An 11,420-nucleotide genomic window follows, 5' to 3' on the forward strand; every position below is an offset into this window, starting at 1 on the left:
TGAGATAGTCTTCTATCAGATGTTTTTCTGTCTTAGGCAAAGAGAGGCTTCAAGTGAGAAACAAAAATTATAAGTAATTTTAAGACAATATATTGAAAACATTGCTACCCAGAGACCTTAGAAAATAATATCTAGACATCCACTAGATGTCACTTGATGTCTGCTTTTTTATAAAGGTAGTGATTTTTTTTTTTTAATGGTTTATCTGCAATTATAAATCTACGACTCCCAGTGGGTCCAAACTGGCAGAAAACAAGATGCAACAATATTTGAGTGAAAGCAGGCAAAAGTCTTTAGATGAGAACAATGATTATAACTTTAAATAAGATTTGGGTGGTTGTAGGGTTTGCATAATCCCTCCTGGCATCTGTAAGGATGAAGAGAAGCCAGCAGCTTTGCCCTCCTGCTGTGTTTAAACAAAAATGGAAAATTGTAATGAACAGCTCGATTTTTCCTATCTTCCATTTTCTCTTTTCTTCCTCCTCCCTCATTTTTAGCAGAATGTGTCTTAAAATGCTTGCCCTTTAACGAAGTCATTTGCAACATTTTAAGATCACTTCTTCTTTGTTCAAATTTCTACCTACAATTAAAACTGTTTTAATCCTAATTATCTCTGTGAAATGTTATGTGACAAACATAAACGAAGGTCTCTAGAAATTTTGTGAGGGTTCTCTGGGGTTATCCACTTTCTGAATTTGCTAAAAATCTAATAATCATTTCCAGTAGAGACCATGTATCCTGGGGTTTTGTTTTGTGTAACAGCTATTTGTTTATTTTTTTAACTGTCATTGTATTTTGGCTTCATGATGGTTAAATAAGTCTCGGTATTAAGTAAACTTCTCTGACCCTGCCTATTTCCTGTCTTGTCAAACCTTTCCTTGTAAGAATAACAGTGTTCTTTTATTTGGTAGTGTGCAGCATGATGTTTTTGGCATGCCCAACATTTTTGACTTGCAAAAATTTGTGACCTCAAGTGTGAGAGAAGTGAATGCTTTCTTCAGTACCTCATTGGGTTCCAATCTTAAAAAGTGTCCTATTGCATATGTGTTAGAGTTGTGAAAGAATTATCAGCCTGTTTTTATTCTCCAAACATTACAAATAATAAATAGAATAGTTTTTTACCAAGTTATTAAAATTCTTAAGCCAGTGAATAGTTTACTGCTACTAAACATATAATTTCTCAAACTGGTATAGTTATACAAAGATGTGATGGTTTTATTTACTGTTTTCTATCTAAGTAAATCATATCTTTAAAAACTTTTTTTTTTTAAACTAGGAATTGAACTCAGGGGTGCTCTACCACTGAGCTATATTCCCAGCCCTTTTTATTTTTTACTTTGAGACAAGTTCTCACCAAGTTGCCCAAGTTGACCAGTTGACCTCTAACTTGTCATCTCCCTGCCTCAGCGTCCCTGGTTGCTGGGATTATAGGCATGCACCACTGTACCTGGCTCATAAAAACATGTCTTCAAACCAAGACACATTTTGTGGCAGAGATGGTATTGCTGATTCAAGTCAGAGAAAAGAACATCTTTGTTGCCTAATCTTTCCATATCCAGATCTATATGTTTGCTAAGTGGATTCTGTCACAGAAGAACCACCAAAATCAAAAGTCCCAATCAAGAGTTGTCTCTGCCCTGATACTTGTTTTAGAGTGTCTATTTGATAGCATTTTCCTCTGTCTTTTGGCTGATCTTTTCTTTTTCAATAACATGAACAGTAGGACAGTAAAAACCACAGTGAATATCTTTTGCACTGAAAGACTGACAACTGCTAAATATTTATCTTAAAATACTGAGAACTAATATAGAACTTGAAGAAAGCAGATTGGGTCAATTTGAAGTTGTCAGGGAAAAAAATAGCAGCTATTTTGGTAATTTTCTGAAAGTCTCAGCTGACAAAAATCTTCTACATATCTGAAACAGACAGAATTTAGTTTAAAAAAAAAACACTACCATCTAGCTATTCTGTTTTTTTTTTAATCTTTAGCCTAGAAATATTGTTCTAATAAAGAGCCTGTGGTAGGCATCAACAAGGAAAAAACTGAGAATTGAAAAGGTGCATTCATCATTTTAATCTGGATACTTTTCCTCTAAGGGTCTGAAACTCCGAGCTATAAACTCAACTTAAGATTTTCTTAGACTTGTCATCAAGCCTCCTTCAATTGTTCATTGCCGTTAGTATTTCTTTCCAGAACTGAATCCAAGGAGATTTAAATTGTATTACCAAGATTTTTCTCATTTATACCACACACATACTATCCTACTATACCATAGCCCAAATACTGTTGTGCCATCCCCCCATCACAGGAAAAAAATGAAATACAGTCAGTGATACTAGATATTGATTCATCACACTTCATTTCTTCACTTCTTAATATAAAGTTATGATATGACATAATAAAACAAAAAGTATTTTAAAAATTGAAACTCAACATGTTTTTAAAGAAATAAACTTCACGTAAAAAAGATGAAATCCATAAGTTATTGGCAGTCTAAGATTTACCATAGAGCCGTGGTGGGTCTGGGCTTTGAAAGTGGATGGCCTGGGTTCAAATCTTAACTTCACCATTTACAACTTGTAGATTTGTGCAAGTTAACCTCTCTGAGCCTCTCTGGTCCTCTTCTGGGAAAATGGGAGAAATTTATCTTGTTTATGTTACTGATTTTGAAGACTGAATAAATCCTTTTTGCAAAATGCTTAGCATAGGACCTAAACCCTAGTAAATGCTTAATAGAATCTACTGATGTTATCACTATTGTGAGTTCAGACAATTATGTCCTTATAAACTTCAGACATTTGGAACTTTGTGGAGTTTGTCATATTTTTGAGAAGGACCTTGAAAAAAAAGGTTTTTATGTTTGGGATCAAATTTTCTGTGTCACTAATGCTCTAAAAATACATTTTGAATGTGATTTGTGATTAGTTCTACTGCACCAATATAAATTCAAGAATCATGAGCTGGGGATATAGCTCAGTTGGTAGAGGGCTTGCCTTGCATGTACAAGGCCCTGGGTTCCATCCTCAGCACCACAAAAAAAAAAAAAAAAAAAAAAAAAATCAATGAACTTTCTTGTTATAAATTCTTCATATTTGTAGAATGTAGAAAAACATTTTTAAATTGCTTTAGAACATTCATTAATCCACATGATATTTTGAAGAACAGTGGTTAAATATTTTTTTTTTTTTAAAGAGAGAGAGGGGACAGAGAGAGAGAGAGAGAGAGAGAGAGAGAGAGAGAAATTTGATATTTATTTTTCAGGTTTTGGCGGACACAACATCTTTGTTTGTATGTGGTGCTGAGGATCGAACCTGGGCCGCACGCATGCCAGGCGAGCGCGCTACCGCTTGAGCCACATCCCCAGCCCAACAGTGGTTAAATATTTAAGAGAGAATACAATGAGATATTGGCCCATATGGAACATATTCACTTGCTATTTGTTAACCACTTCTAAAAGGTCTGAAATCTAAATGTCTATTGGTTGGTTTTTTTTTTTTTTGGTCTAAGGTAGCATGATTGTAAGCATTGACCAATGATAAATGCAATCCATACTCACATAACAGTCTTTTTCATTACTACCATATTTGAGATTGTTAAGCAATCCTGATGCCTATGAATTAAGAGATGATATGATTAATATAAATAATCTTGTTAATAGTAGAGCAAATTCAGAACTATGGTTTCTTTTGGGGCAACAAGTTAGCCTAAACAGGGTACTTATCAGATTTGCAGCTACAATATTTGCAACAAACATAGTGACCAAAGAAGTGCAAACAAAGTAAAAATGGTGAAGTACAGACATCTTAAAATGAACACTGATATCTCTTGAACACATATGCATATTGGTATGTATTTTTTCACATTTGTTAAAATTAGGGAATCCTTCTGTGTTTTTCTTACACATTTTCCATCACTCATTGACTTAAGTTAACATGGCCTGCATTATAGATGTGATTTATTACCTCTCGGGGACTAGGGTTGCAATTCCAGTGAAAATTCCCTATGTGCACCCGTGCCCCTGCCCTTTGAAAGAGTGTGTCAGTGTCCACACACAGAAGGCTGTTTCAAGAGCGATCAGAGTGAAGAGAGGGAGAGAGAGAGAGAGAGAGAGAGAGAGAGAGAGAGACAGAGAGAGAGACAGAGAGAGATATCAGAGGAGTAAAAGGCAATATAATATTCTACTCACATGATTTTGCATCTTCACTTTACACTTACCAGGAAGTATAATATCTATCATCAGACTTCCACTTTTTTTTTTTTTTTTGTACCAGGGATTGAACTCAGGGGCACTTGACCACTAAGCCACACTGGGTTGCTTAGCATTTTGCCATTGCTAAGGCTGGCTTCCAACTCACAATCCTCCTGCTTCAGCTTCCTGAGCTGCTGGAATTACAGGCGTGTGACACTGCACCCAGCCACACTCAGACTTCCTCTTGTATGTGAGCATGATATCCAAAATAGAGACAGATCTTAAACTACGAATTTAGGCAGCTTTTAAAGTCTTCAACAGTTACGATATTCTCATCATACTATCTGCCAGAAACTTTTACAAATGATATCTGTTTTGATCCCTATGGTCACTATGTGAGATAGGTATTATTATCCCTTTTAAATAATATAAAGAGTTCAACCTGGGAATCCTAGGAGAATTCAATGCTCTATATTCTGACCTTTAAAAAAATTCTTTCCATTGTAACATAGTACTCAAATTACAACTGGATATGCCATGGTTTTCCCCCAGGCATGAATTGGTTTAGGCATTTTCTTAGGGTTTGCCTTTCATTCTGAGATCAGAAGAGAACCTTCTCATTGGTCAAAAAACCTAAAACCTTTATTTCACCATAGCATTACATAGTCTAATCTTATTCTAGCAGGAAATACATGATATTCCCTACATATAATTTATTAGGAAAAAAAATCTTCATTTGTGATTCCAAATACCTTCTTGATTTTCTTTCCTTCTTCAAGGGTCAACAATACTTTTAAACATGAGAGTTTTGAGGAAGCAATATACTGGACTACATGGCACTGTTAAGACCGTCCGCTTGCAGTCAGGAAGAAGAGTTGTCAACACATTCTGAGTTTCCTTCCTTTTTAAAGTATCTTTGGAGACACTGATAGTCATTTCCCATCCACCTCCTCTTCACCTCTGCCAGTAGTTCTTGCTTTTGGTTTAAACATCAGTGTGGTTAAGAAGTTAGCTAATCTGGTATGCCAGTACATTTCATCTCCTGACCAGTGGATTTAAGCCTATTCAGTCCAAGAAAATACTGAGACTTGCTGGGAATTATCAGAGAAAGATGCCCACTCTTTCCTAGAGGACTTGAACAAGGAAGTGTGATCACAGCAGAGTGTAGCTGACATCTTAAAAAACCAGTAGGGGTGCCAGACAGGCTGAAGTGAAGCTGTGCATGTGAAAGAGGAAGCATAAATTGGGGATTGGGTACTGAGTGACCAGGTTGCAGCCTGCCTGGTGTCTACCTCTGGGCACTTTAGATGAATGAATAAATTTCCTCTATTTTCTAAGCCTAGTTGAATTGAGTTTTTTTTGGTTACTCACAACCTTTAGCATTTTAACTAACCCAGGGCCCACTTTATCTCACCAGAGGAAAAAAGAAAAGTCCTCTTGAAGTTGAAGGAGCGGGTTGCCTTGTTTTAAAGGGCCCATGCTTACCTTAAGTGAAATAAATCAAACTCGGAAAATCAAGGGTCATATGTTTTCTCTGATGTGAAAGCTGGAGAGGTTAAAGGAAAAGAAAGGTCTGTGGTGGGGAGGAGGTGGCAGGGATCTCATGAAAACTGAAGGGAGACAAGTAGAGGAAAGGAACTAGAGGAAGGGAGGAGAGAAGGAAGGGGGAAACACTTGGGAACAATATTGGCCAAATTATATGATTATATCTTGTACATGCACAAATATGTAACAACGAAGCCTATAATTATAATGCAGCAATAAGAATATGGAGAAAAAGGGACTTAATTTCTTTTTTTTTTAATATTTATTTTTTAGTTCTCGGCGGACACAACATCTTTGTTTGTATGTGGTGCTGAGGATTGAACCCGGGCCGCACGCATGCCAGGCGAGCGCGCTACCGCTTGAGCCACATCCCCAGCCCGGGACTTAATTTCTGAGATCAGAAGAGAGCCTTCTCATTGGTCAAAAAACCTAAAACCTTTATTTCACCATAGCATTACTTAGTTTAATCTTATTCTAGCAGGAAATACATGATATTCCCTACGTAGAATTTATTAGGGAAAAAAAAAATCCTCATTTGTGATTCCAATAGGCAAACCCTAAGAAAGTGCCTAAACCAACTCATGCCTGGGGGAAAACCATGGCATATCCAGTTGTAATTTGAGTACTATGTTACAAAGGAAAGAATTTCTTCAAAGGTCAGACTATACAGCATTGGAATCTCCTAGGATTCCCAGGTTGAGCTCTTTATATTATTTAATTTTTTTTTTAAAGAGAGAGTGAGAGGAGAGAGAGAGAGAGAGACAGAGAGAATTTTTAATATTTATTTTTTAGTTCTCGGCAGACACAACATCTTTGTTGGTATGTGGTGCTGAGGATCGAACCCGGGCCACACGCATGCCAGGCGAGCGCGCTACCGCTTGAGCCACATCCCCAGCCCTCTTTATATTATTTAAAAGGGATAATAATACTTATCTTACATAGTGGCCATGGAGATCAAAACAGATACCATTTGTAAGTTTCTGGCAGTTAGTATGATGAGAATATAGAACTTAGTTTTGTTTTTAGAAGCACATTAAAATTGTAGAATCAGAATTAAAAATATTGGCTGAAAAGTGATTGCATCCTGGTACAATACACAGAAATTACACCTTAAACATTTCATTGCCTTTGAAATGCACACCTGGGATTGATTTCCTGGATTTGTAGATCTCTGAAAGAATTAGAGTATGATGCTACAGCCTAGCATAAACTTCCCATGCCAAAGACCAGGTGCTTTATGTGTTTTTCTTTTTCTTTTCTTTTTTTTTTTTTTAAAGGTACTTGGGATTGAACCCAGGGGAGCACTATTACTGAACCAGACTCCAACTCTTTATTATTTTATTTTGAGACAGAGTCTTGCTAAGTTGCTGAAGCTGGCCTCATACTTGACATCCTCCTGCCTCAGCCTTCTGTAGCAGGGATTACAGGCGTGTGCCACCACATCTGCTTGTGTGTGTGCTTGTGTGTGTGTGTGTATGTTTCAAAAATAACTGGAATCAAGATGTGCTTTGAAATGAGTTATTTTAGATCCTTATAGTTTTTTGAAATATTTTAAATTGCTTCAGCATATTGGTGAAGTACTGCATGTATATAGATTTAAAAGCTTATATTCATGGAGCTACTATCCAGGTCAAAATATTAAACATTTCCAGCACTCTCTAGGGATCCTTTACACCTTTTGTCAATCAATAACTCCATCACCACTTTCCTTCCCTCCTAATTAATCAATTTCTATCACCATCGTCTAGTTTTGTCTGTTCTTGAACTTGAGTGCTCCATTTGTGTACAATGAAATGAAATGCATTCTGCTGTCATGTATAATTAATTAGAAAACAACAACAAAAAAAGAATCATTGGGATATACTCTGGCCTTCACTCTGCATCATCTTGGGACAGTCATCTGTATTGTTGCATGTATCTTTAGTTCATTCTTCTGTTTTTGTTTTTGTTTGTTTGTTATGGTATGTGGTACAAATGGAAAGTATTTGGATATTATAAATACAGCCGCTACAAACAGTCTTGTACTTTTGATGTGGAGGTGCATATCATCTAGAAATAGAATTGCTGGGTTAGAATAGTCATTAACTTCTTGAGAAATGGTGCAGTTAGAAATATTGTTGACAGTTTGTGTACGAGGCTGGGCTAAACTATGCTACAGTAAAGGAATATGTCCCACTTGGTTTAGTATAGTAAGCCTTGCTCTGGCTCTGGGAATTCAGGTAACTTTCTAGGGCAGCTGTCCCCCATGCTGTGAATCAGTGAGCCAAACTACTTCTTCAATCTTTTTTTAATTTTTTTGAGATGCTGGGGATTGAACCCTTGGCCAAAGTGTTTCTGTCCTATGACTCTACGGAAAACATTATTTCATTAAAGAGAAAAATTACCAAGAGCTATATCATGAAAGATTTGTGCATTAATGAGGCCTCTTCTGAAAACATGGGTTTCACTTCCCTAATGTTTTGGTCATGAAATGATGAAATGGCACTTCACCTCTGTGCTCAGCCACTTGATCAGAATACACAGCCCTGCCTAACTTGAAGAGGAAGTATGGTGTTCTGCCTACCAAGAAGAAAAGGAGCAGCAGATATTGGTGAACATAAATGATTTTTACAGCACTTCCCATATCTAAAAGTTCCCTGACTCCAATTTCATACTGAACGAGAGTTTGCTCAGGTATTCAAGTCTAGGTAGTTGAAAAATTTCCATGGAATCTTGAAGTCATTTCTCCATTTTCTTTTAGCTTCTATGATTACTATCAATAAGTCCAATGCCATTGGAATTTGTTATGTAGAAACTGTTCTTTTCTCTGTAACTTTTGAGGATTTTCTTTTTATCCTTAGTATCCTGATATTTTATAGTGGAGTTTGGTGTATTTTCCTTATTTTTAATCACTTTCCTTTTTTATATTACTTTCTGAATGATAATCTCACCTTTTTCTCCAATCCTTTTGTTGATTTAAAAATATTTCTATGATATTTTAATTTTCAAGAGATTTGTCTTGTTCACAGATTATTCACTTAATACAGCATCCTGTTGATTATATGATACAATAACTCTTGATAAGTAGAAATTTTCTTCTCTTTTCATGGCCTCTCTCTTCTCTATGTTTTCCCCTTGTTTATTTGTAATTGTTCTTTTTTTTTTTAAACCTAATTTTCACACAAGAGAATTTTTTCATGTATCTGGAGATCATTGGCTTCCTGGCTACTTTTTGGTTTTTGGAAATTAAGAGTTCATTGTAAGTCCTGTATACATGGGTATGAGTAAAGACCTGTGAGTTTCCCTATAGAATGGGGAGGTGGTATCCAGGCATTGGTTGGGGGACTACCATATACCATGTCAGGTTCATGTAGGTATTTTCTTTCGGGGTGGTTACTTTCTCAAAAAAAAAAAAAGAAAGAAAGAAACTTAATGGGGTATATAAAATTGGAGATCAATGTTGACAAAACCAAGGAAAGATTTACAAGTCTCACCCTTCAGGCAAGTCTGACTGTTTAGTGTGGACTTTCACATCATCCTCCTGTTTCTATCTGCCTCTTACTCTGCTCCCTGGTGTCATTGAGTATTGAACATTGCCGGTTCAGCATCTCTAAAGAGAACAGGGCAGGAGAGAGGTACTTATGGGGTGGTCTGTGTAACTTACTTAGGCAAACTTTCAACACATCTTTGTTTGGCTGTACACAGTCTCTCCATCTTCATAGGCACCGAGAGCCATCAATTTTTGACCTTTCCAAAGTTCTTTAGAGTAACTCATCTCCTTCTTCTTGGCTTCCTCTTCTTAGTTTTTACTAGCTTTTAGGTTTTAGTGTTTTTCCTCCATGCTGCTCAGCCAACTCAACTACTGCTCTTTTTTTGGCTTTTCATCTTCTAAAATGTGATTGTCAATTCTTGTCTAATATCCCTCTGCAGCCTTCTTTGTCTTGGGGAATTTTATTATATCTTTTTAATTCCTTCACTGTCATTTTTAGTAGATTTCTCCAGAGAGTACATATAAATGTTTATCTTTAATTTTCTGAGTTTCATTTGAATCATTACAATTTTCCAAAGCTAAAATAGGATCAATCACTCCTTTTTAAAATCTGTCACTCAAATGCCTATGGCATTAATCTAACACTTTACTTACATTAGCATACAAAATCTTTCATGATTTGACTCTTGGTAATTTTTCTCCTTAACCCAACAACACAGACAAAAATATTCTTTCCTGTTTCTCAAAAACGTCTTATCTTTCTTTTTCTTGGGGGTGGGCACCAGGGATTAAACTCAGGAGCACTCGACCACTGATCCACATCCCCAGCCCTATTTTGTATTGTATTTAGAGACAGGGTCTCACTCAGTTGCTTAGTACCTCATTTTTGCTGAGACTGGCTTTGAACTCGCAATCCTCCTGCCTCAGTCTCCCAAACTTAAGATTATAGGCATGTCCCACCAAGCCTGGCTGTTTCTTGTTTCTATGCATTGACTTTCTGTTATTTGGAGTTTGCTTTTTTCTTCCTAAAAAGCATTTACACATTCTTCCCTTTCCCGATAACACATTCTTTGACTCCTTCAGACCAAAGTTGACCTCTTCTTGTGTGTTCACAAACATTTAATACGCATATATGAGAACAGTTATATTTTCCTAACCCCACAATGGAGAATTTAGATGTAGCATTTCCCAGTTCCACAATGGAGGGCTGCTATACAAAATGTCACCTTCAAAGGCTAAGATTGTCTTATTCTTCTTTGACCTTTTCTAACATTTAGCAAAGCGTCTTCCAGAGTGCAGACATTCAATATACATGTGATGAATGAATGAATAAGAATGAGGTAACCTGAGATTCCTCTGGTGTTGCAAAACAAGGCACCTGAGGGCAAAACCTTCACCTGGGATGTCCAGGTCCCAAATCTTGCCTGATTTGGGCTTACTGTATATTACCTGGCATAACTCACTTCCACCTTTCTGCTCTTAAGTTTGTTTATTTGTAGAATAGGGATAGCTCACAAAATGATATAAATTTTGGACAAAGGCTAAACATTACTTTGAGCACCAGTGCCTCTTAAATCAGTTATAATAAAGTCACAGGCTTCTGTTTCAAACTCTGTAACTAAATTGTTTTCCTAAGGGTACTGTATAAGGTGTTTCCTTCTAAATACTCAGAGAGCCAGAACACCATCATTGGTGAACGCCCCACAGTCAGGCACAATAAACTGCCCACCCAAGGCTTGTTGGCAATCTTTCCCTCTGATAAATGTTACCAATGATTTTACAAGATGCACCATTTTTTGCCTGACCTTGTTTGCTCAAGGCTGACCTCAGATGAGGCTACATGCAAGTCCCACCCCACAGCTGCTGCCTCTCTTGTAATCATGTCTTGGGCCAGGATTTGTTTTGTAAAAGATCCAGCTGTATGGAAAGTCCCAACAATTGAAGTCAATAGAATCTAATCCTCAACTCTTTGTTGTTGAGACTTTCAGGTGGAAAAACCTGCAAAAGATCAAACCTTCAAAGGACTTCATCTCAACTCCTGGGTGCCTTTTCCAATGACCTGATGGGAGACCATTTGGACAGCATACTTTTCCTTCAGAACATCAGCTCTGAAGCCAGCCAGCCGTGGGGTTTTGCTCTATTTTGCTGTCTAACCTGGACAGGTTACTTAACTATTTAAACTATTGTTTAGGTTCTTTTTACAAATGGCTATTAAT

The sequence above is a fragment of the Urocitellus parryii genome, chromosome 6 (assembly GCF_045843805.1).
Source record: "Urocitellus parryii isolate mUroPar1 chromosome 6, mUroPar1.hap1, whole genome shotgun sequence".
Taxonomy (NCBI): Eukaryota; Metazoa; Chordata; class Mammalia; order Rodentia; family Sciuridae; genus Urocitellus; species Urocitellus parryii.